This window comes from Hemiscyllium ocellatum, chromosome 5, assembly GCF_020745735.1.
Source record: "Hemiscyllium ocellatum isolate sHemOce1 chromosome 5, sHemOce1.pat.X.cur, whole genome shotgun sequence".
In the NCBI taxonomy this organism is placed as follows: domain Eukaryota; kingdom Metazoa; phylum Chordata; class Chondrichthyes; order Orectolobiformes; family Hemiscylliidae; genus Hemiscyllium; species Hemiscyllium ocellatum.
This window is the reverse complement of record NC_083405.1, coordinates 123853112-123880559: the sequence shown is the minus strand read 5'-3', so window position 1 is coordinate 123880559 and position 27448 is coordinate 123853112. Positions and strand designations below refer to the sequence as shown.

At 42.6% G+C, this 27448-nt stretch overlaps 1 protein-coding gene across 5 annotated transcripts in view; it reads right to left on the bottom strand.

Moving 5' to 3' along the window:
* prkag2a (protein kinase, AMP-activated, gamma 2 non-catalytic subunit a) overlaps window positions 1-27448 on the bottom strand; it is a 441401-nt gene that overhangs the window by 112010 nt on the left and 301943 nt on the right. The window contains exon 1 of one of the 5 annotated variants that reach the window (XM_060825159.1): window positions 2479-2497. The exons of the other annotated variants lie outside the window; for them this stretch is intronic. The gene's annotated coding sequence lies outside the window, so the exon portion shown is untranslated. Of the gene's footprint in view, window positions 1-2478; window positions 2498-27448 lie in introns of those variants that run through there. 5 annotated transcript variants of the gene reach the window in all.

Genomic DNA, 27448 nt, shown 5'->3' with positions numbered 1-27448 from the left:
GCATCTGTATCTCTATGTTTCTTTGTTTGATAACACTCCGCAGGAGCTTACCATTGAGAGTAGAAGCCCTGCCCTGATTTGCCTTATCAAAATGCAACATCTCTTATTTATATAAACTTCATGTGCCACTCCTCAGCCCACTGGCCCACCTGATCAAGGTCCTATTGTACTCTGAGATAACCTTCTTCACATATGGGATCTCGGCTTTCATTAACAGAATCACAATCACTGCAACACAAGGGGAAGCCAATCTTCCCAGTCAGTCCATGCTGGGTCTCTATGGAGCAATCCCAGTCAGTCCCATTCACCACATCCCTAACCCATTGTTCTGCAAGGTGATTTTCCCTCAGGGTTGTAACAGCTGAAATACCAATCTTCTTCGTAAAGCAGCTCAATCTCTAAAACATTGATATTTTCTTCATTCATTTTGAAGCTGACTGTGAATGTATTCCCTAACAACTGAATGTTGACAAATAATACGTACAGTCTACTAACCATTCAAAGTTTTTTTTTAATCTGGCATCTAATATGCACTTCTTACTCCCTCCCCACAAATTATATCGCAGCAAGAACTAATTTGAACGTATCGATGCAGGAGGTGGACTTTTTTCTTCTCCTCTGGCACAATTCCATTTGAAGAGGCAGATAATTCAAACTAAGCTTCTAGTCAGCCCTCCGCAGATCCCCTTTCAACTGCAATTTTTATTTTGCCTTATAAGCTTTTGCAAAGAGCCATGGAATGTTTTCCAATGTTCAATGTGCTGTATAGAGGCAAGGTGACATTGAGCACCTTCGAAACAAAACAAAATTCGACCCTGCATTGGTGATACAGGTAGTTACAGGTTCCAGCCCCACTCCAGTAACTTGAGCATAAATCTCAAAGGTGACACTCCACACTTAACACTGATTAAATACTGTGGGATGAATTTAAAAAGGAAAACATATGATAAGGATTAATTTGTAAAATCTGCATGACTCTGAACTTTCAATGATTGCAATTTATGACCAAGGTGGCATTGACCACTGCCATATCTGAAATAATTAAATATTTACCAGTGTTGAGGGCTCCGACTGTAAATTATTGACCATGGTGGTCAAAATGCATTTGTAATTACTTTGCTGATTGTGGATCAGAAAACTGCAACTAAACCACAGCAACAACTTGCATTTAGACAGTTCTTTTCAAAAAGACTTACATTTTTATAGCAACTTTTATAACTTCCCACAGCCAATGAGATACCTTATGAAGTGTAGTCATTGTTATAATGCTGAAGATGTGGTCGTCAATTAGTGTACAGGCCAGCTCCCAGAAAGCTGTGCACATATGAGCAGATAATCTTTTTTTTAGTGATGCTGATGACAAGGTCGCTAGGGACAGCTCCCCTGATATTGTGATAATGAGAAGGGAACTTTTATTTCCACTTAATAGTGGAAAAGGGGGCCTTGATTTAACATCTCATCTGAAAGATGGCTCCTCCAATAGCAATAACACCAGAGCGTCACCTTTGAGTTTTGTGCTAAAGTCATTGGAATGGAAGTGACACCCATAACCTGTTGACCCAAAGCAAGGGTGCAACCAGCTTAATCATGACTGGCACTGCATTGAATGATACCAAGGCACTTACTAGAAAAAGTCTGATGTTGAACCACATAATAGCTTATTCAGGCAGGTTACCCATAGTTTGGGCAACAGGATTAGCTTCAAGGAGGAAAAAAAATCGCAGGAATTGCTGGAAATCCAAAACTAAAACAAAAATTGCTGGAGAAGATTAGCAAGTCTGGACAGAGAGCAGAGTTAATGTTTCGGGTCCAGTGACCCTTTACCGGAACTGGAATGTGTCTTAAAGGGAAAGACAGATGTAGAGGGGAAGATAGGCTTAGTGAGGGTCTTCCATAAGGACCAGGGTTGAGGCAGCAGAAAACATGTCTGCCAATCATGGATTAATGCAAATCAAGGACGGACAAGACGCTGCAAAAGGAAGAGTGCAGAGACATTGGTACTCACTTAGGTTGAGGAGGTTACAGAAATGCAGAAGATTGAGGCCACAGAGGGATTTAAAAACAAAGATAATTTTTAAATCAAGGCATACTGTGCGGAACTGTTACACAATAATCTGCAAGACAATAAATCTCCACGGCCAGCCCTGCAATCCAATCCCAAAGATAGCAATAATATTGCCCTAAAACACACACTGGATATGTTAGCCCTTGAAGCACAGATCCTCAAATCAGTCAACTGTAATCTTAAAATAAGCCTGCTGACTTCAATAAATTGTGGTGTGTTTGATCTGGTGAATGAATGGGCCAGGAGCTGCAGCTTAGTTTAGGATTAAAGCAATTTAAATCACTTTCAGATACTTTAAGCAAGCTTTGAGCATTTACACAGCATTAATCTATTTGATGCCCACAGATACCACAAACATAAAACTATCCTGCTACCACTGATTAGGACAGAACTAGTAGTAATCTTTTACTCACACACAGATCTTTGGCCGGACATCTCCAGTGTCCCTGCTCAGAGGGCTCAGTATAGCACACAAAAGCAGAACAGCTCTATGGCCTTCCTGTAATTTAGAACTGCATTGGCCCGCAGAAATTTTCCATGATCACGTGAACATGATTGCTTAAGTAGCTGCAAACTAAATATTTTCTTCTCAAACATTTCCATCAGAATTCCTTTTCTTAAGAATAATTAGTCACTTTTATTTTCCTGCCTGATTATGGTAAATTTGTGTCTGACTTGGACAAAACACATTTTTTCTAATGTGTTTTAATAAAAACATCAATATGAAGTTATTGCTAGATGAGGTCATTGCAAATCGTGCAAACAACTACATTTACAATTTTATTGTAGTTTTACATAGAAAAGAAAACCAAGAAAAAGAATTGCTAATCCAAAAGAGAAATCAGGATTTGGGTCAATAAGGATAAAAGCAGAATTTGTCTGTCGAAGGCTGCAACGTATTTGAGGACATCCTGAAGATGTACTTGGCCATAATGTAAATGCAAATAAAGAAAACAGAAAGCGCTGAAGAAAAGAAGCAGGTTTGACAGCATCTGGAAAGAGACAAATAGAGTTAATACTTTGGACCCAGAAGAGCCATGCTGGATTTGAAACATGAACTCTGTTTTACCTTCTCCACAGATACTGCCAGACTTGCTGAGTTTCTCCAGCATTTTGCTGTCATTTTCAGATCTCTAGTATCTGCAATACTTTTATTTTACATAAAGGGATGTCTCTTTTTTCCCCCAGATAACACAAAGAGGACAGCAATAATTAAGAGTGGCTGAAAAGAAAAACAGGTTCCAGCAACAAAAGGTGACAATAGGAGCACATGAAAGCAATTGATGAATAACTTGGTTCCCACTTTCAAAAGTATCAGCCAGGTTTCAGGCTGCTGTTTACTAGGTTAATCTGTAACTGCAGGTTGATGACAATTTACAACTATCTGCAGTTTATAACCATGTAGCATTGATACAACCTATTGTGTCCATCTTAATCCTACTCCACTCTTCTCAAAACCATGTGAAATATAGCCCGGTCAGGTTTTTTTTTAATCAAAGTCTCTTTTTGAAAGTTACGCTCTCACTACCTTTTCAAATAGTGGATTTTGGATCATCATAACTTGCTGAGTAAAAATAAAACCATCACACCTTGTTTAAATCTTCGCCGTCTGGTTGCCCTTCTCCAACAGTAAATAGCTTCTCCTCATCTACTTTGTCAAAACCCTCACCATTTCGAAAGCCTCTGTCAAACATTCACTAAAGTTTCTCTGCCCCAAAGAGAACAATTCCAGTCTCTCCGGTGTTTTCACATAACTGAATCTTAGGGCTGGATGTACACTCCCCAGGGGATGGGGGGGGTTAGTGGGGGAGGACACTCAAACCCCAGTGGGTGCTGTGCCTTCTGCCTAGCCCTGTCCTCATTGCCAATTTACCAACAGCTGGCTGGGCACTGGGAGGCTCACCATCAGACCCAAGTGGGCAATAAATGCCCCTTTCAGAGAACCACCCTGCTGTGTGTTGGTGGTGGTGGTTGGGCCTGGTATGTGGGGTGCAGGGCTGGGACATGGGAGATTTTGGACTCTTGGGTTGTTGAGTTTGGTGTTGGGGCTGGAGGGCTGCGGAATCCCCAGGTGGCGGGTGGGGTTTGTTCTCCCAACTTGTCCTGGGCTTCGCTAGGGTGCAGCAGCACGTTGTGGGTGGGTGTTGGGGCGGTGGGCAACTGGAACTCAGGGTTTCTTTTGCGGCCAAAATATAGATCATCAGCCATCATTTCCACCACCTCCAGTGAGATGCCACCATCAGACACATGTTCGTGTCCACTCCCTTGTCCACTTACTGTAGGGACCATTCCCGATGGGACATCTTGGTCAACTGCTTCTTTATTCCCAACATCTCCCCACAGCACCTTCCCCAACAACCATTAAAGGTGTAACATCTGCCCATTTACCTCCTCCCTCCTCAGTATCCACAGGCCCAAACATACCATCTAGGTGAAGCATCACTTTGCCTGCAATTCTGACAATGTAGTTTACTGCATTCGCTGCTTTCAATGTAATCTCTGGGGAAACAAAGCATAGACTGGGTGACCTCTTCACGATTGCTGCAGTGTTCTGGTGGGGTCCAGTGTAGGCTGGAAGCACATAACCTTGTTTTCTGCTTGGAGACCCTGCAGCCTTCTGGACTCAATACTGAGTTCAAGAATTTTAGGGCCTGAATTCTTCTATGTCCTAGCCTCCCATCCCGTACACCAGGCCTTGACATCACATAGTCTGCCATTAAAATACTACTTGGCTACCATAATGACAGTAGGTGTACATTAAAGAAAGGCAAAAAGGGGACATGAGATAACTTTGGCAAATAGGGTTAAGGAGAATCCAAAGGGATTTTATAAACACCTGAAGGACAAAAGGATAACTAGGGAGAGAATAGGACCCCTCAAAGATCAGCCTGTGTGTGAACCACAGGAGGCAGAGGGAGACACTAAACGAGTATTTTGCATCAGTGTTTACTGTGGAGGAGGACATGGAAGATATCGAATTTGGGGAAATAGATGGTGACATGTTGAAAAATGTCCAGATTACAGAGGAGGTGGTGCTGGATGTCACACATAAAACACCTAAAGGTGGATATATCCTCTGGATCTGATGAGGTGTGGGAAGGCAGGAACTGATTCCTGAGCCCTTTGTTGAAATATTTGTATCATCGATAGTCACAGGTGAGGTCCTGGAAGTTCATTAACATGGTGGCACTATTGAAGAAAGGTGCTAAGGAAAACCCAGGAAACTATAGACCAGTGAGCCTGACATCGGTGATGGGCAAGTTATTGGAGGGAATCCTGAGGGACAGGATTTACACTTATTTGGAAAGGCAAGGACTGAGTGGGATAGTTAACATGGCTTTGTGCATGGGAAATCACGTCTCACTAACTTGACTGAGTTTTCTGAAGATGTGATGAAGAGGACAGAGGAGGGCAGAGTGGTGGACTCCAGAGGCCTTGGAGTGCAGGTTCACAGTCCCTTGAAAATGGAGTCGCAGGTAGATAGGATAGTGAAGTGGCTGAGGAGTGGCAGATGGAGTTCAACCCTGTCAAGTGTGAGGTTGTCCATTTTGGAAGGACAAATAAGAATGCAGAATATAGGGTTAACGGTAGGGTTCTTAGTAAGGTGGAGGAGCAGAGGGATCTTGGGGTCTATATTCTTTGAAAGATCTTTGAAAATTGCCACTCAGGTGGATAGAGCTTGTAAGAAGGCCTATGGTGTATTAGCATTCATTAGCAGAGGGACTGAATTCAAGAGTCGTGAGGTGATGTTGCAGGACTTTGGAAAGGCCACATTTGGAGTACTGTGTGCAGTTCTGGTTGCCTCACTTTAGGAAAGATGTGGAAGCTTTGGAGAGGGTGCAGAGGAGATTTACCAGGATGTTGCCTGGAATGGAGAATAGGTCATATGTGGATAGGTTGAGAGTGCCAGGCCTTTTCTCATTGGAACGGCATAGGATGAGGTTGATAAAGGTTTATAAGATGATCAGGGAAATAGATAGATTAGACAGTCAGAGACTTTTTCCCTGGGTACAACAGAGTGTTACATGGGGACATAAATTTAAGGTGAAGGGTGGAAGGTATAGGGGGGATGTCAGGGGTAGGTTCTTTACCCAGAGAGTGATGGGGGCATGGAAGGTACTGCCTCTGGGAGTGGCAGAGTCAGAATCATTGGTGACCTTTAAGCGGCAATTGGATAGGTTCATGGATGGGTGCTTAAGTTAGGACAAATGTTCGGCACAACATCGTGGGCCGAAGGGCCTGTTCTGCGCTGTATTGTTCTATGTTCTACGTGATCAATATAGACTTCAGTATGGTTTCCCATGGGAGACTGTTTGGCAAGGTTGGATCTCACGGAATGCAGGATACACAACTGGCTCGAAGGTAGAAGACAGAGGGGGGTGATGGAGGGTTGCTTTTCAAACTGGAAGCCTGTGACCAGTGGAGTGCCACAAGGATTGGTGCTGGATCCACTACTTTTTGTCATTGATATAAATGATCTGGATGTGAACATAGGAGGTGTAGTTAGCAAGTTTGCAGATGACACCAAAATTGGAGGTATAGTGGACAGTGAAGCAGGTCACCTCTGAGTACAATGGGATCTTGATCAGATGAGCGAATGGGCCAAGGAGTGGCAGATGGAGTTTAATTTAGAAAATGTCAGGTGCAGCATTTTAGAAAGGCAAATCTTAGCAGGACTTATACACTGAATGATAAGGTCCTGTGGAGTGTTGCACGATAAAGAGGCCTGGGAGTGCAGGTTCACCGTCCCTTGAAAATGCAGTCACAAGTAGATAGGATAGTGAAGAAGGCGTTTGTTATGTTCTCCTTTATTGGTCAGAGTATTGAGTACAGGAGTTGGGAGGTCATGTTGCAGCTGTACAGGACATTGGTTAGGCCAAATGTTGGATTATTGCATGCAATTCTGGTCTCCTTCCTATCGGAAAGATGTTGTGAAACTTGAAAGGGTTCAGAAAAGATTTACAAGGATCTTGGCAGGTTTGGAGGATTTGAGCTATTGTGAGAGGCTGAACAGACTGGGGCTGTTTTCCCTGGAGCGTCGGAGGCTGAGGGCTGACCTTATAGAGGTTTACAAAATTATGAGAGGCATGGATAAGGTAAGTAGGCAAAGTCTTTTCCCTGGCGTCAGGGAGTCCAGAACCAGAGGGCATAGGTTTAGGGTGAGAGGGGAAAGATATAAAAGAGCTCCAAGGGGCAACTTTTTCACACAGAGGGTAGTATGGGTATTGAATGAGCTGCCAGAGGAAGTGGTGGAGGTTGGTACAATTGCAATATTTAAGAGGTATTTGGATTGGGTATATAAATAGGAAGAGTTTGAAGGGATATGGGCCGGGTGCTGGCAGGCGGGACTAGATTGAGTTGGGATATCTAGTCAGCATGGACGGGTTGGACCGAAGGGTCTGTTTCCATGCTGTACATCTCTATGACTCTAAAAAAACTCAATCAAGTTTGTGAGACATGATTTCCCACACACAAAGCCATGTTGACTATTCCTATTCAGTCCTTGCTTTTCCAAATACATGTACATCCTGTCCCTCAGGATTCCCTCCAACAACTTGCCTACCAATGACGTCAGGCTCACTGGTCTGCAGCTCCCTGGCTTATCCTTATCACCTTTCTTAATGCCTTACTGAAGTCCATATCGATCACCCTCATCAATCCTCTAATCTTAGCAGGACTTATACTCTTAATGGTAAGGTCCTAGGGAGTGTTGCTAAACAAAGAGACCTTGGAGTGCAGGTTCATAGCTCCTTGAAAGTGGAATCACAGGTAGATAAGATAGTGAAGGCAGCGTTTGGTATGCTTTCTTTTATTGGTCAGAGTATTGAGTACAGGAGTTGGGAGATCATGTTGCAGCTATACAGGACATTGGTTAGGCTACTTTTGGAATACTCCCTAAGACCTTACCATTAAGTGCATCTATCTAAACTAAACTCCATCTGCCACTTCTCAGTCCATTGGCCCATCTGATCAAGATCCCATTGTAATCCGAGATAACCTTCTTCACTGTCCACCACACCTCCAATTTTGGTGTCATCTGCAAACTTACTAACTATACCTCTTAAGCTCACATTCAAATCATTTATATAAATGACGATTCCTGAAGAAGGTCTCATGCCCGAAACGTCAATTCTCCTGCTCCTTGGATGCTGCCTGACCTGCTGCGCTTTTCCAGCAACACATTTTCAGCTCTGATCTCCAGTATCTGCAGTCCTCAGTTTCTCCTATAAATGACGATAGTAGTGGACCCAGCACTGACCCGTGTGGCACCCCACTGGTCATAGGCCTCCAATCTGAAAAACAACCCTCTATCACCACCCTCTGTCTTCTACCTTCAAGCCAGTTCTGTAACAAATGGTTAGTTCTCCCTATATTCCAGGAGATCTAACCTTGTTAACCAGTCTCCCATGGGGAACCTTGTCGAACGCATTACTGAAGTCAATACAGATCACCTCTACAGCTCTGCCCTCATCAATCCTCTTTGTTACTTCTTCCAAAAACTCAATCAAGTTTGTGAGACATGATTTCCCAAGCACGAAGCCATGTTGACTATCCCTAACCAGTCCTTACCTTTCCAAATACATATACATCTTGTCCCTCAGGATTCCTTCCAACGTCTTGCCAACCACCGATGTCAGGCTCACTGGTCTATAATTCCCTGGCTTGTCTTTACTGCCCTTCTTAAACAGTGGCACCACGTTAGCCAACCTCCAATCTTCTGGCACCTCACCTGTGATTATCGATGATACAAATATCTCAGCAAGAGGCCCAGAAAGCACTTCCCTAGCTTCCCACAGAGTCCGAGGGTACACCTAATCAGGCCTTGGCGATTAATCCACTTTTATGCGTTTCAAGACATCTAGCACCTCCTCCTCTGTAATATGGACATTTTTCAAGACATCACCATCTACTTTCCTACATACTGTATCTTTCATGTCCTTTTCCACAGTAAACACTGATGCAATTGTGAAACTTGAAAGGGTTCAGAAAAGATTTACAAGGATGTTGCTCGGGTTGGAGCTATAGGGAGAGGCTGAATAGGCTGGGGCAGTTTTCCCTGGAACATTGGAGGCTGAGGGCTGACCTTTTAGAGGTTTAAAAAATCATGAGGGGCATGGATAGACAAGGTATCTTCCCTGGGTTTGGAGGAGTTCAGAACTAGAGGGCATAGGTTTATGGTGAGAGGGGAAAGATATAAAAGAGACCTAAGGGGCAACCTTTCATGCAGAGGGTAGTACGTGTATGGAACGAGCTGCCAGAGAACGTGGTGGAGACTGGCACAATTGGATGGGTATATGAATAGGAAGGGTTTAGAGGGATATGGGCCAAGTGCTGGCAAGTGGGACTAGATTAACTTAGGATATCTGGAAGGCATGGATGAGTTTGACCGATGGGTCTGTTTCAGTGCTGTTCAACTATTTCTCCTTCGAATCCTCCCACTTCCTTCAGACCATTTATCTCTCAGCCGACTTGGACCATCCCCATCCCCCCGCATTCTTGATGAAGACCTTAAGGTCAAAACATCAGCTCTCCTGCTCCTCGGATGCTGCCTGACTGGCTGTGCTTTTCCAGCATCTCCAGCATCCGCAGTCCTCCCTTTCTCCCAGTTGATTATAACCTTATTGCAAAACCTCTTCCAAGGATGCTCATCTTGAAGAGGAAAAGCCATGTTAATATTGATAGATGAATGAAAGGATGTAGAACAGGGTGTGTAATTGTGGATAGGCTTACGTGCCCGGGTTGTGACTGATTTATTTTCTTAAATGGAACACACAAAGCACACTGTATGTGACTAGTTTTCTATAAAAGGAAAACAACTCTGGAGTTAGGCAGACAGTACAGCAGCAATATATCAAATGGTTCCTTGACAGTCAGTGTCTAAAAGCTTCAGTAGAGTTCAACTTCCCGAGGGAAAACTTTTTTACTCACTAGCTTACAGGAACCACTCAGCTTTAACAAATAGGGTTTATACAGCTCACATCAGGGCAGGCATTTTGAACTGGTTCACACATTTATTGCTTTCTCTGTTGGGAAAGGAATAGAAATTATTCTCAACTTCTGAGGAATAAATCAAACTCCTGCAGAGTCTAAAAGGGCTCCAGATGTACCTTTGCATCATTTAGAAGGCCTGCCCTTGGATCTTTGTGCTAAAAGCATTTCGATAAAACTGCTTCTTTCTGTCAGATACACCAGAGAGCTTCTACTACATTACTACAATGTTACCCTTAATTATTCCTGAATATAATTCAATTTTATTTCTCACATCTATTTCCTGAGAAAATGAACTTGACAATAGGCTTAGATGAAGCAAAATGAGTGAAAGCTCCTGTGGAACATAAACACAGGTACAGACCAGTTGAGATGAATGTCTAATTTGTACTGCCAAATGCTATATAATTGTCCGTAACCTCACAGTAAGAAAGGAGGTAGCGGGCAATTCTGGAAAGAGGCAGACATAACAGATGTCCTTAAGAGGTTGGCAGTGTTTGAAGTAGAAAAATCACTCAGTTTGGAGCGGATGCATCCTAGTTTACTAAGAATAAAATACTAGGGGGCATAGGTTTAAAGTCAGGGGGTAAAAATGTAAGGTTATGTACGGGGAAAGCCTTTTACCCAGAGGGTGGTAGGTTCCTGCAATGTGCTGCCAGGGTAGGTGGTAGAAGCAGATATCTTTTAAATGTTTAAGAAGCATTTAAATAGGCACATGTTGTAAAACTTGAAAAGGGTCCTAAAAAAGATTTACAAGGGCGTTGCCAGGGTTAAAGGTTTTGAGCAATAGGGAAAGGCTGAATAGACTTGTGCTATTTTACCTGGAGACTGAGAGGTGACCTAATAGAAGTTTAGTAAATCATGAGGGGTATGGATATGGTAAACAGACAAGGTATTTTCCCCAGGATAGGTGGAATCCAGAACTAGAGGGTATAGGTTTAAGGTGAGAGGGGAAAGATTTAAAAGGAACCTAAAGGGCAACTTTTTTCAAATAGAAGGTGGTATGCATATGGAATGAGCTGCCAGAGGAAATGGTGGAGGCTGGTACAATTTCAACATTTAAAAGGCTTCTGGATGAGTATATGAATAGGAAGGGTTCAGAGGTATTTGGGCCAAGTGCTGGCAAATGGGACTAGATTAATTTAGGATATCTGGAAAGCATGGACGAGTTGGACTGAAAGGTCTGTTTCCATGCTGTACAGCTCTGCAACTCTAACTTTAGCTAGTAATGTTGTGGATGGTCCTATTGACCTCTTCACCATCACAGATGCAAACAAGTAATCAATCTGATTCATCTCAACATCCTGGCAGTTTCTAGCTTATCTGTAACCTGGGATTACCTTTGCCGTACTGACTACAGTGGTTGGTGAAGGATGCCTCCCATTTCCTTCTCAAATGCCATAAGAGTTGAACTACAAATGCTGACCTGGCCCGTGAAGCTCACACTCAAAATTAAAAATATCACATGGGATCTGTGACTTTAGCCATGTTGAAATCTGGATTAGATTAAACAAAACAGGAAACAAAGTGATACAGTCATGGTTACTTTCAATCAAATTTCTAGGATAAAACGTTAGCCTGATTTATTTCTTTTTAGTTAGGATGTGGTTCACGTCCATGTTTTGTATGGACTTCAAAGCAGTGGAAGTTTGCAACATTTGTGAATGCCTATATCCTCATATATCTCAGCCCGTGTTGGCTGCAGATCCCTCTGGAGTGACCTTTTTGATGGATGGAGGGATGAGATGCCATGTCATACCCAGAAGATAGGAGACAAGGTTCGTGCACAACATGTTTGACAATGTCCATTGTTTCTTATCTCAGTCTCACATCAGTTTGTTACAGTCAATTCCTCGAGGCAAACTCTAAGTTGACACCAAAATTGGCAAAACGCATTGAGTGTTGAGCCTCCTGGTCCATTTAAAGTTAATGAATGAAAGGCATACTGTAAAAGTGTTGTAACAATGAATCACAATGCTTTATACAGCATTTTCAATATTTTACCAACCACTTGAATAAAGTTAAAAAGTACTAAGAAGCAATGAGAAACAAGCCATGACCAGAACTGTAAGGAGAAAGTGAGCCAACGTTCCTTCAGTCAAACTAGTTACCCCTCCATGCCACCCTGGCAACCTCACATCACAAATCTGGCCCAGTATATTATTGAACAACATGCATCTATAGATAGCCCTTTTAAATTAGTTAAGCTTAAAAAGTGATTTTGTAAGAGGATACCCAAGCTTGTCAGAAGATGAATTACTTTAGGGAGACCTTGCCCCATCACTTGCTCAGGGCGACTGCAGAGAAACAATAAATGAAGCCTTGCCAGGGTCAGCCTCATCCCCATGACAAATCAAAAAGCAAGGTCATGTCAGTTGTGTGTTATCATTCTTAGCAGTTAAGCACAATGAAGTTTTCCAATGTCTCACTTTAGATTGCTTCTGTCCATAATGTTCTTTCCGTTGTTATCAAGAACAAGATTTCAAAGCACAAGGTAAGTGAAAGATCTCCGAAGAGAACTGATTAATGGATTACGGAACCTCCTATGTCCTCTCAATTTGTTCACTCAGCCCAGGCTGGCACATCCAACATGTGTGATCCGCATCATTAATATGTAGTGAAGAATTTCAAAAATAAATATATTAGACCAATTGACTGTCAACATAAGGTGTCAGTTTCACCTCAATGCCAAGCCAAATAGCTATAGGTTCACGCCTGATTCAGGAGCCTTGAGACCAAACATGTAGCTTCACACCTCAGAGCAGTTCTGAAGGAGTGCTGCATAGTTGGAGATGCCAACTTTGTAACGAGATGCCAGGAAGAGGCCCTCTCGGGCAGAAGCAAAAGATCATCAGGAACAACTTCCAAGGTAAATGGGGAGTTCTTCCCTGTGTGTTCACTAATAGTTACCTTTCAGCTAATATCAAAAGACAAATGATCTGGCCTTTATTCATAGAACAGTACAGCATACAAACAGGCTTTTGGGCCCAACCTGTCTGTGCTGACCATGATGTCTTATAAACTAACCCCATCTGCCTGCACTTGGTCCCTCTATTCCTGCCTGTTCATGAACCTGCCCAGGTGCCTCTTAAAAATGACTATTGTCTCTGCTTCTACCATCTCCCAACAGTGTGTGCCAGGCACCTGCCACCCTATGGATGAAAAACTTTCCTCACACATTTAAACCTTTCCTCTCTCACTTTAAAGCTATGCCCCCTAGTATTTAACATTTCCACCCTGGGGAAACGACTCCAATAATCCACTCTGTCCATGCTTCTCATAATTCTATCAGTTCATTCCTCAGCCTACGATGCTCTCGTGAAAACAATCCAAGTCTGCCTAACCTCTAATCCAGACAACATCCTGGTGAACCTCTTTTCCACCCTATCCAAACACTTCACATCCTTCCTATAGCATGGTGACCAGAACGGCACATAGTATTCCAACGTGGCCAAACAGCTGCAACATTACTTGCCAACATTTATATTCAATGTGGTGACAAATGAAGGCAAGCATGCTATACACCTTCTTTACCACGTTATCCACTTGCATTGCCACTTTCAGGGAGATCAAAGTCAAGAGTGTGTTGCTGGGAAAGCACAGCAGTTCAGGCAGCATACAAGGAGCAAGAAAATCAATTTTTCAAGCATAAGCCCTTCATCAGGAATAAGGCTTGTGGGTTGGGGCTGAGAGATAAATGGTATGGGGTGAGATTGGGGGGAGGTAGCTGGGAAAGTGATAGGCGGATGAAGGTGAGGGAGAAGAAGATAGGTCGGGGGGAGGTGATGGACGGATCAGGAGGGCGGTGCCGAGTTGGAGGCTTGGGACTGGGATAATGTGGGGGGAGGAAAATGAGGAAGCTGTTGAAATCCACATTTATCCCATGTAGTTGCAGGGTCCTAAGGCAGAATAATGATACGTTTCTCCTCCAGGCATCGGTGCTAACGGTTTGGTGGTGGAAGAGGCCCAGGACCTGCATGTCCTAGATGGAGTGGGATGGGGAGTTGAAGTGTTCAGCTATGGGGCGGTAAGGTTGGTGGGTGCGAGTGTGCCAGAGATGTTCTCTGAAATGATCCATAAGTAGGCATCCTGTCTCCCCAATGTAGAGGAGACCACACTGGGGGTAATAGATTCAGGAGATGATACTGGTAGAGGTACAGGTAAATTTCTGACAGATGTGGAAGGATCCCTTGGGGTCTTAGACAGAGGTGAGGGGAGTGATGTGTGCACAGGTTTTGCACTTCCTGCACTGGCAGGGAAAGGTGCCAGGAGTGGGGTGTGGGCTGGTGGGGGGTTGTGGACCTAGGAGGGAGTCATGGAAGGAATGGTCTTTTCGGAATGCTGATAGGGATGGGGAGGGAAAAATATCTCTGGTGGTGGGGTGCATTTGGAGGTGGTGGAAGTGGTGGAGGATGATGCATTGTATGTGGAGATTGGTGGGATGGAAGGTGAGGACCAGGGGGTTCTGTCCTTGTTGCTTTGGGAGGGGTGGGGTTCAAGGGCAGTGGTGCATGAAGTGGAGGAGATGTGCTGGAGGGCATCGTCAACCACGTGGGAAGGGAAGTTGCGATCATGGAAGGAGGAGGCCATCTGGGACTTTCTGAGGGTCCAACACCAAACCGTTACCACTCGACACCTGTAGGAGATGAGGAAGTTAAAATGCCACAGAGGGGTCAGTTCTATGCTTTACTTCTCTTTCAGAACTCAAGGGTTCCCTACCAAAGGACTTACTGCAGTATCAACTGAAAGCCTGTACTCTTACAATACAGAGAGAACATTACAGTAGGGGGGAGGCTGACTGTATCTCAGAAATAGAGCCTAGTGGAGCCACATATGTGGATACCCCTGTAGCCTCAAACAGAGGTAATTGCCCTTCCCAGACAAGACTGACAGCCTTGGCCACAACCCTGTTAAACAGCCTCCTGCTCCCATTGTCTTGCTTTCCCTCCATATTAGCGTAGGTATGTGAATCTCCCATTGAGAACAGGCAAAACTCTTCTGTTTTAATTCCTTCCCACCAACACATGATGATGAAGGATATGATAATTAGTCCCTGTAATCCATTCACAAGTTGTTACATGATAATGACATTCATCAGGTTTTGTAAATTCATAATTACCTATATTAAACTATGTAATGGCAATCGACCATATGACTGATAAACCTTTTGTTTAATCCCTATTAAAAAATACTGTCTTTGTGTGTAGGGCAGAAATTCGTGCAGAAGTGTCACCACAAGTGGACACACAGCTACTCTGGGGACATTTTAAATCTCTCGTTGGCTGTCCGATAATAAAGCATTTACCATTGTACAGAAACTTGTGTTGTCTAGATTTGTGGAACAAAACATACATCAACAGAGGAACACCTTATATTCTGTCTTGGGACCCTGCAACCACATGGGACAAATGTGGATTTCAACAACTTCCTCATTTCCCCTTGCCCCACATTATTCCAGTGCCAAGCCTCCAACTCGGCACCGCCCTCCGGACCTGTCGATCACTCTGCCCCCACCTATCTCCTTCTCCCTCACCTTCATCCATCTATCGCTTTCCCAGCTACCTGCCCCTGAACCCACCCCCTCCCCATTTATCCTCCAGCCCTGTCCCACAAGCCTCATTCCTGATAAAGGGCGTATGCCCAAAACATCGATTCTCCTGCTCCCCAGCACTACACTGTCAACTCTGAGCTTCAGCATCTGCAGTCCTCATTTTCTCCCACTTTCAAGGAGCTGTAGACTTGTACCTCAAGATCCCTCTGTATATCAATGCTCTTAAGGATCCTGCCATTTACTGTATATTTCCCTCTTGCATTTAACCTTACAAATTGCATCATTTTCTCAGACTTGTCTGGATTAAACTTCATCTGCCATTTCTCCACCCAACTTTCCAACTGATCTATATCCTGCTGTATTCTTTGACAACCTTCTTCATTATCCACAAAGTCACTAATTTTCATTTTATCTGAACTTTGTGCAAATGAGCTGCTGTATAACAGTGTGTCCACACAAAACAATTCTCCAGCATAAAGTGATTTTGGATGTCTTGAGATTTTAAAAAAAACTAGTTTTCCTTTGCTATAATCAATTCAAACTGTTGTGCCACAACTGAATACATAGACTTTCTGTCGTTACTGAAATCCTGTAGGGACTGATTCTGACATGTACTATAATAGCATTTCACTTGACGTGTCTAAGGGAGTTGATGTAGATTGATATGCAATGTGCAGGCAATATTCTGAAAACAAATGGTAATATCTGAAGTGCTTGGTACAGAAAACTCAAATATATAATAAAAGGTGACAGCTGAGTAAAAGACTAACTCCCCTGTGAAGCAACAATAACCAGCTATGCAACGTCTTTAACAGAGTGAAAAGTCCCATGGAACTTTGGATTAGATCAGATGTCCCAAATCTCGGTTAAGGAGATAGGTTTAAGAAGTGTCAAAGGAGGAAAGTGAAGTGGTGAGGTGCAGGGTTAGGGAGGGTATTCCAAAGCTTGGGGCCAAGACGCAGAGAGTAAATTAAAAAAAACACAAACAGTGATTCCACAAGCCAGAACAGGTTTTGTCTTAATGGCCAACTTGAAGTAAACATCAACATGCCATGCTATAACAACGCTGGCTGACAAGGTCATTCCCACCTTGTTGACTGACTCTCACTTACAGTTGCTCTGGACAGGTGTTGCTTCCTTTCCCAGGTAATGGAATTGAGAGTTACTCTTTACTGTTAGGTTCATTAGAATGTGGAACTTGCCAACAGAATGAAGAAAAGATACGTTTGCGTTTACACATCATCGATCATGACCACAGTACATCTCAAAGAGCTTTAAAATCAAAAGTAGTTTTGAAATGTAAGGTCAGAAAAATGCACCTGCCAGTTTTTTGTATAGCAAGCTTGCACAAACAGCAAAGTGAAATTAACCAGATAATCTGTTTTATTAGAGTCATAGAGATGTACAGCATGGAAACAGACCCTTCGGTCCATGCCGTCCAGATATCCCAACCCAATCTAGTCCCACCTGCCAGCACCTGGCCCATATCCCTCCAAACCCTTCCTATTCACAGACCCATCCAAATGCCTCTTAAATGTTGCAATTATTGATGTTGATCATGTGAAACATATTGGAACAACTTCTCTGCTGTTCTCCAAAATAAGGTCCTGGAATCATCTGCATCCACCTGAGAGGTTGGACAGGGTTTGATTGACTGTCTCCCCTGGAAGATGACACCTGCAGTAGTGCAACACTCCGACAGCACGAACAGCAAATTTGACCTACATTAAAAGCGACCAACATTTTGACCAAAAACCTTGGCCTTAGAATTCCAACTTTTACACAAGTATATAGAGTCAATGAATGTTTCATTGATGGATGATTAAATTAATAGCCTTTTTCTCTGCCATAGACTTCATGTAATTCTATGTAATCAAAGAACAAAGATTGGTACAGCACAGGAACAGGCCCTTTGGCCCATCAAGAGTGTACCAACACATGATGCCTTTCTAAACTAAAGACCTTTTGGCTCTATGTTATCCATATCTCTCTATTCACTAGGTAAAAACAAGGACTACAGATGCTGGAAACCAGAGTCTAGATTAGAGTGGTGCTGGAAAAGCACAGCAGGTCAGGCAGTATCTGAGGAGCAGGAAAATCGACGTTTCAGGCAAAAGCCCTTCATCAGGAATAGAGGCAGGGTGGAGAGACAAATGAGAGGGGGATGGGGGTGGGGAGAAAGTAGCATAGAATACAACAGGTGTATGGGGGTGGGGATGGAGGTGATAGGTCAGAAAGGAGGGTGGGAGAAGGTAGCAAAGAGTACAATGGGTGAAAGGGGGTGGGGATGAAGGTGATAGGTCAGAGAGGAGGGTAGAGTGGATAGGTGAAAAGGAAGATATGCAGGTAGGACAGGTCATGGGGACGTGCTGAGCTGGTAGGTTGGAGCCCTCCCTCTAACCTCTATCATAATGCCTCTTAAATGTTGCTATTGTATCTACTTCTACCACCTCCTTTGGCAGCAATTCCAGACACTTTCCACCATCTGTGTAAAAAACCTGCCTCTCACATCTTCTTTAAACTTACCCCTTTTATCTTAAATCTATGCCTCTTACTAATTGGCATTTATACTCTGGGGAAAAAAAAGAGTCTGTCTATCCATTCTATCCATTGTTAAAGACAAGAAAAACTACAAAGTAGACAAACAGGAGGCTGGATCCAGGCAGCATCAGTAGGTGGTGAAGTCAACATTTCGGGTATAAGCCTTCTTCAGTGTTCTACAATCCATTCTATCCATGTCTCTTTCAGGTTTCTCTCATGAACTGATAAATAAAGCCATGAAAGCAAGTTACTGGCTTGTCTAAAGTGCATGTTTGCAGGAAGACAAATAGAGTACCTGGTCCTCAAATAAAAAGTCAACAATCACACAATATCAGGTTATAGTCCAACAGTCGTGTTGGACTATAACCTGGTGTTGCGAGATTTTTTCAAACTGCATCCACCCCAGTCCAACACCAATGCCTCCACATCATCTCAAATAAAAAGACACCTTACGTGCACTTAAGAAAGCAAGAACTAGGGACATGAGTAGGTAATTGAGTCACTCGAGCCTGCTCTAGTATGGTCATAGAAGTGGTCAGAATATACTTTGTGCTACTAAGTCAAATAGACTAAGAAGAGCCCAGATACAATCTGCAATATAAGCTGAATTAGCCAGCATCACAATGATATAGGAGCAGGGGGAGAAAAAACCCAACTTGGGTTCATGTTTCTATTTGCTGTCTTGCTGGAACTTTTGGCACTTTTCTACATAAACAACAGAAAAGCAAGACTGAATGTACTGAAAGACTTCAAGTAGTCGTGGAAACATGGTCAGATGTGAACCTTAGTTTCATATCGTTCCAGTAGAGAAAAGTATCATGGTAATGGTTTGTCCATCTACTAAAGTCCATCCAGTACAAATACTGTAGCTAATTCTTGGGATTCATTTTGCATACAGTCAGATTGAATAATTTTATCCCACAAATGTCATTTACTTGATCTATCTAAATTTGAAATGAATTTTTGACTTTTTGTAGAAATGTACTGTTAGAAATTATGTTTTTCAAAATGCACTTTGTGGAATTTCAATTATTTTTGATGAATGTGCTGCCTGGATAATGGAAGTATAGAGTAAACAGACAGCAAAGTTGATGGTTTGAAGGCAGATCTAGCACGCCATCATTTTTGTGTCTTAGTGATTACCAGGAGCGAACAGAACAATTCAAAACAAAGCACCCTAATCTAATCTTAGGGAAAATAACTGCTTCAATTTGGAAAAATATGACAAAATGGGATGAGTGAAGTCAGAACTTTGCAGATTGGTTTGGGTCAAATGGCATCACTTCTTCAAAACTCTGTCTGGCTGGATCTTGTACGTCCATTCACTTCAACAGATGGGGCTAGTGCTTAATGCCAATGGAAAAATGGCACCTATGATGTACAGTGCTCCCTCAGTACTGCACTGGAATTTTGTTCTGAAATCCTGGAGGGTGACCTGAACCCAGAAGCTTGTGACTCAGAAGTGAGAGTATTACCAACTGAGCTCCAGCTGACACAGAGAAGAACACAGGACAGTTCGTGAATACTAATAGCTCTCAAGGCAGCATTTGTAAGCAATGTCTTCAGTGAATCAGCACCAATCCAGATCTCGTCTGAAGGAAGCATGGTCTTTGATCTTGTGAACAAAGTTCAATCAAGATCCTCAAAGATATCCCTTCAGCTACCATGTTTGCAGAAATGTCATTGTCCTGCTTTCTCTCTCTCCTGCGGTATGTGACAATTGGAGGACTGGTGCTTGCAAATTAAAGTACACATTAGTAATCATATATATTGGGTGCACTACATTATCAAAACAACCACAAATGATGCCCTTTGATCAAGTTTCTGGATGATTGCTGGTGGTGCTAAGCTGGCAATTTATTATTATCTTACAATTGCCAGTTGGCAACCTATAATTAAAAGCTGTGTGAATATTGCAATGTCTGCTTGCCAACACCATTGCAAAGCGAGAAGAAAGGCAAAGGTTTATAAAGGCTGATTTGTTAAACAGTGTCGCCTCTGTTTTTGGAGAGTGAGCTGCCAGTTCAATAGACAAGGGAAATGCTACTTTAATCAGTAAAACTATTGGAACAAGATCCTCAATGAGATCATCTCACTGTAATGCTAATCAGAGATTGCTTGAATACAGATTTGTTTCGCATTTCTGCATTTGAGCAAATTAATCATTATTGTATCCTAATAGAAGCACAAAGAGTTGTGCCAGTTCTCAGTGAATGCAAGTACTCAAAAACACTGAGGTAATTCATGGGCACCTCACCCCAATCTCCCATGCCATCTAGATTACAGTAATTATTGCAGAATATTTAAATTACCACAGCTCTCACAAGGATGTGGACCACAGAGAGAGCAGCTGATCAAAAGGCATCAACCTGAAAGAAGTTAAAAATCACAACACCACGTTATAGTCCGACAGGTTTATCTGGAACAAACAATCTTAAGTTTGTTTAATATATTTCAGGTCCATGACACTGTAACCTTTTGCTGTAAATTTTGTGTCTTATGGTCCTGCTCCACAACCACCTGATGAAGGAGCAGTGTTTTGAAAGCTAGTGCTTCCAAATAAACCTGTTGGACTATAACCTGGTGTTGTGTGATTTTTAACTTTGTCCACCCCAGTCCAACACTAGCTCCTCCAAATCGTGACAAACTGAAGGAACGAAGTCTTCATAAAGACTTCTTGGATTCAGAATAGCCTGACAATTCTCAGTACTCAGCCTCACCTGTGAACCACTGTCCAAAGCAATTGAATTAGCTTCATTGTCACATGTACTCACATGAGTACAGTGAAAAGTTTACAAGTCACCACTTAGGTGCCATCTTAGGTCCAAAGGTAGTTAGGACCAGAATCTCAGCTACTTGAGAATAAAAGGAAAACTACAATAGAAGAAAGAATTGCAAGTTAGTTGTGCCATACATGAAAGAAAGAGGCTATTCAGACCATCATCCTGGTGCCTCGTCTTTGGGAGGAACCTCCCACTCTCATGATCATTTCCATCACTCAACAAGTTTTTGTTTTAAGTATTTATTCCATTCCCTTCTAAAAGTCTTTTTTAAAAAATGGCTTATGCGAGCATTGTTGGTAAGGCCAACATTTGTAGCCCATTCCTGGTTTCCTATGGAATGGTGGTGGACAGTTGCCTTCTTGAACTGCAGCTATTGTGGGGTGTAGGTGACAGGATTTTGATCTAGTTACAATGAAGGAACTTTAATATAGTTTTGCAAGATTGGAGAGGAACTTGACATTGGAGGTGTTCCCAAGCAACTGTTGCACCTGTCCTTGCAAGTGGTAGTTGTCAAGGGTTTTTGAGAAATGTAATGCAGAGAGTATACCCATCACCGTTATAGACAATAGACAATAGGTGCAGGAGTAGGCCATTCTGCCCTTCGAGCCTGCACCACCATTCAATATGATCATGGCTGATCATCCTTAATCAGTATCCTGTTCCTGCCTTATCTCCATAACCCTTGATTCCACTCTCCTTGAGAGCTTTATCCAATTCTTTCTTCAATGAATCCAGAGACTGGGCCTCCACTGCCCTTTGGGGCAGAGCATTCCACACAGCCACCACTCTCTGGGTGAAGAAGTTTCTCCTCATCTATGTCATAAATGGTCTACCTCGTATTTTTAAGCTGTGTCCTCTGGTACGGCACTCACCCATCAGCAGAAACATGTTTCCTGCCACCAGAGTGTCCAATCCTTTAATAATCTTATATGTCTCAATCAGATCCCCTCTCAGTCTTCTAAACTCAAGGATATATAAGCCCAGTCGCTCCAGTCTTTCAGCGTAAGGTAGTCCCGCCATTCCAGGAATTGACCTTGTGAACCTACACTGCACTCCCTCAATAGCCAGAATGTCTTTCCTCAAATTTGGAGACCAGAACTGCACACAGTACTCCAGGTATGGTCTCACCTGGGCCCTGTACAGCTGCAGAAGAACCTCTTTGCTTCTATACTCAATCCCTCTTGTTATGAAGGCCAGCATGCTATTAGCCTTCTTCACCACCTGCTGTACTTGCATGCTTACCTTCATTGACTGGTGTACAAGAACACCCAGATCTCTCTGTACTGCCCCTTTACCTAAATTGATTCCATTGAGGTAGTAATCTGCCTTCCTGTTCTTGCCACCAAAGTGGATAACCATACATTTAACCACATTAAACTGCATCAGCCATGCATCTGACCACTCACCTAACCTGTCCAGGTCACCCTGTAATCTCCTAACATCCTCCTCACATTTCACCCTGCCACCCATCTTTGTATCATCAGCAAATTTGCCAATGTTATTACTAATACCATCTTCTATATCATTAACATATATTGTAAAAAGCTGTGGTCCCAGCACTGATCCCTGCAGTACTCTTCTGGTCACTGCCTGCCATTCCGAAATGGAGCCGTTTATCACTACTCTTTGTTTCCTGTCAGCCAACCAATTTTCAATCCAAGTCAGTACTTTGCCCCCAATACCATGCGCCCTAAGTTTGCTCACTAACCTCCTATGTGGGACTTTATCAAAAGCTTTCTGAAAGTCCAGGTACACTACATCTACTGGATCTCCCTCGTCCATCTTCAGAGTTACAGCCTCAAAAAATTCCAGAAGATTAGTCAAGCAAGATTTCCCCTTCATAAATCCATGCTGACTCTGACCTATCTTGTTACTACTATCCAGATGTGTTGTAATTTCATCCTTTATAATAGATTCCAGCATCTTTCTCACCACTGAGGTCAGACTAACTGGTCTATAATTTTCTGCTTTCTCTCTCAAACCTTTCTTAAAAAGTGGTACATTAGCCACCCTCCAATCCTCAGGAACTGATCCCGAATCTATTGAACTCTGGAGAATAATCACCAACGCATCCATGATTTCTTGAGCCACCTCCTTCAGTACCCTGGGATGTTGACCATCTGGACCCAGGGACTTATCAACCTTCAGACCTATCAGTCTCTCCAACACCAATTCCTGGCAAATATAAATTCCCTTAAGTTCAGGTCCTTCAGCTACTGTTACGTCAGGGAGATTGCTTGTGTCTTCCCCAGTGAACACAGATCTGAAGTACCAATTCAATTCTTCTGCCATTTCTTTGTTCCCCGTAATATATTCCCCTGTTTCTGTCTTCAAGGGCCCAATTTTAGTTGTAACCATTTTTTTGCCTTTCACATACCTAAAAAAGCTTTTACTATCCTCCTTTATATTTTTGGCCAGTTTACCTTCGTACCTCATTTTTTTCTCTGCGTATTTCCTTCTTAGTAATCCTCTGTTGTTCTTTAAAAGCTTCCCAGTCCTCCGTTTTCCCACTTATCTTTGCTATGTTATACTTTTTCTCTTTTAACTTTATATGTTTCTTAACTTCCCTCATCAGCCACGGCCACCCATGCCTCCTCCTAGGATCTTTCTTCCTTTTTGGAATGAACTGATCCTGCATCTTCTGCATTATACACAGAAATATCTGCCTTTGTACCTCCACTGTCATCCCTGCTAAGGTATTGCACCACTGAACTTTGGCCAGCTCCTCCCTCATAGCTCCAGAGTTCCCTTTATTCAACAGAAATATTGTCACTTCCGATTGTACCCTCTCCCTCTCAAATTGCAGATTGAAGTTATACTTTATTTACAGCATAATCTTAGTAACTTATGAGCAACTGTATCTCCTCACTGTAATGAGGCACTCAGTGCTAATTACTAGCTGGTTTCGGAACAAACTAAGGTGGTTTTTGATGGATAAACAATCATGTCCATTTTTAGAAATCACACCTTTCTCTCTCAAGAGCAAAAGGAAAACAATAATGGAATAAGTGAGTTTTCATTCCATTAACAGAACTTCTTCCTGCATTAGCATTACCTGATCAATTTGCTTTGGGTAAAAGCTTTGGCTATGGAACTGTTGTGTTGTTATAGGGCTGCTCTCTTCATTACAGAGAAGCGACTGGTGGTGATTTAACCTGAGGGCCACCAGACCTCAAGAGAGGGAAGAGGTTGAGAAGGAGAGTCCTTCATGGTAACCTCAAATTAGTGATGGGAATTGACCCAATGCTATTGGCATAGCTATGGAATATTAAATCACGATAAACATTTTCTTGATAGGAAGTTCACTTCTGCATAGTGGAGAGGAACACGCCATTTAACCTAGAGTCATAGAATCAGAGAGAGGTACAGCATGGAAACAGACCTTTTGGTCCAACCTGTCCATGCCGACCAGATATCCCAACCCAATCTAGTCCCACCTGCAGCACCCAACCCATATCCCTCCAAACCCTTCCTATTCATATACCCACCCAAATGCCTTTTAAATGTTGCAATTGTACCAGCCTCCACCACATCCTCTGGCAGTTCATTCCATACATGTACCACCCGCTGCCTGAAAAGATGCCCCTTAGGTCTCTTTTATATCTTTCCCCGCTCACCCTAAACCTATGCCCTCTAGTTCTGGACTCCCTGACCCCGGGAAAAGACTTTGTCTATTTATCCTATCCATGCCCCTCATAATTTTGTAAACCTCTATAAGGTCTCCCCTCAGCCTCCGATGCTCCAGGGAAAACAGCCCCAGCCTGTTCAGCCTCTCCCTGTAGCTCAAATCCTCCAACCCTGGCAACATCCTTGTAAATCCTTTCTGAACCCTTTCAAGTTTCACAACATCTTTCTGATAGGAAGGAGACCATCCTATATGTTTTAAAATAAGGGACTTGTTGCATACCCTGAACCAAAACTCTCCTCCTTTTACCCTAACCAAAACCAAGTTTCCATTAATCTGAGATCTTCATTGGCTGATGATTCCAGCAGCACCTCAAATTTAAAGTTTTTTGGCCCTTTCTTGAAACCGATTGGTGAAGCTATGCTGCTCCATCCCTGCAATTCCCCTTTGACTGTTCTATCAACATACAGCCAGCACTATTTAAATAACTTTTTTTGTTGAGTCCAATTAAAATTAAAAAGTATTGGGAATAGAAAAAAAAACCAAACCAGCACTAACTATAAATCAGTTTGTGATGTATACAAGGATGTTTTGAAAACAATTTGCCTGTCTGGCGTATCTCATGAAATCAGAGAGATGCAGGGACACATGCTGGTAGACCATGTCGTTCAGGCTTAAAATTATATACTGTATCAAGTTTATTGTGGAAAATAGGCTGGATCATACATAAACATAAATTAACAAATAAATGTAAAGTACCTTCACTTTTGAAACAATGGAAGTTCCAACATTCTCAGTTTTTGTTAACATTTGAGAGACATTTTCTGTGATTCTCAGGGAGCTGTCTGTTTCTGTGCTGTACAACTCCATGATTCCTGCCTTCAGTTCACTGGTAACACTATGTAATGGGCAACTTAGGGTGAGCAGACACTGCCTGTTATGTGCCTTTTACCTTGTTTGCATCCAGAGTGAAAATCTGTTTGAAGTTACTTTGTGCAAGGACAGGCGAGAGATGAAACAAACTGCAGCTTGAGCCTTTCCAATAAACAGAGACTAGTGAGACCTCTGTCCACCTTCAGCACATCATGGCAGTAGTGCATACCATCTACAAGATTCAGTGCAGCAATACACTGAGCTTCTTTAAAAGCACCTTCTAAATTCTAGAACAGTGTATCCCAAACAAAGCACCATCACCTGCAAATTTCCCTCCAAATCACACATTGGAACTATATTGCTGTTCCTTCACTGTTGTTGGGTCAAAGTCCTGGAATTCACTTCTTAAAAGCATCATGGGATATTCATACACCAGATTAAATGGCACTGATTTAGGAAGGTGGCTGACCATAATCTTCTCAGGTGGTAATTAGGGATGGGCAATGATGCTCATGTACAGCAAATGAACTTTTATAAAATACAGTACAGCTATTTAGAGATACTTAGACATGTCAAGGAAAGTGGAAATCCGGCGATCTCTCCAAGAAAAAGATGTTGATGTTACTGAAAATGCCAAAATTGAGTTTGGTAGGTTTTGTTTTGGCAAAAGCATTAATGATTAAACAACAAAGGTGGGCAAGAAAGAGCTAACATAGAGATCAGCCTTGAGTAACAAGAGTGAAGAATCCTGGGTCTGAATATCTGATGGGATGGCCATTACAGAGAGCAAGTATTCATGAAGTATCAAATGACTTTGACTTGACAGAAATGTCTACAAGTAATCAATATAATCTGAGTAGAAGTGATTTATTTCATTTTCACTACGCATCCAAAAAGGCTTGTGCACACCTGATGAGCAAAGACATGGTGGTGACGGAGATTCAGTTGCAAATCTGCTTGTTATTCTTAGCCCAATGACAAACTTACATCAAATAATAAAACAAATTTACAGCACTTTTGTCTGAGTCAGTCAGAAGGTTGGTGGTTCAATTAGAGAAGTGAAGCTGACATTTCAATGCAGTACTGAGGGGTGGCTGCACTATTGAGGATTCAATCTTTCAGATGAGTTAAACAATGTTATGTGAAGGAGCCCACAGTGTTATTTCAAAAAATAGCAGGGGCGTTCACCCTGAAATCCTGCTTAGCATTCACCAATACCCAGTCACCATGGGAGCCTGCTGACTGTAAACTGGCTGCTATGTTTTCTACAACAGGGACTACAATTCAAAAATTGGACACAAAGTGCCTTAGCATATTTGGAACAAACATGATGGGCTAAATGTAGGACTTTCTTTTCTTTCATTTCTTCTATTTATAGGTGGCGTAGTTAGAATCGGCATACATGATAGACTCACAGAGTCACTGTAGTGCAGAAGGCCAGTTGATCCATCGTCTTTCTGCCAGCTATTTCACTTAATGCATCTGATTCCGACAAGGACTGACTCAGGTTGGAAATTGGTAATAGCATCCACATTACGTCTCACGCACCTGAAAGCACTAGTGAATGTCTGCAGGTTACGTTGTATTTACTGTCCCCACAAAACTAAATCTGATCAGACCCAACCCAACAGAAAACAGTAGATTATGATCATGAGCAAGAACCCTGTAAGTACTTAGTAGGTTTCAAGGAATATCTTTAAAGGGATAGAGTCATGGAATGGTTCAGGGAGAGAATTCCAGAACACAACCCAGCTGAAGGCATTGCTGCCTTTGATGGAAAGATTACAATTTGCCAGAATTAGAGAAATGTAGACGTTTTAGGTAAACGTATGAGGGTACACAAGATTACAGTGGGAAGGAATCTGGGGTGAAGCCATGGAAGAATCTTAATCATGAATGAGAATATTACAACTTGGCTCTTCCTATACTGTGAACCAACAAACACCAGAGTGTACAGGGGTGAATGATGAATGTTGCAATTCTCCTCACAGTTTAGCAGAGTTTGGGAAGGTGAGAGTCCA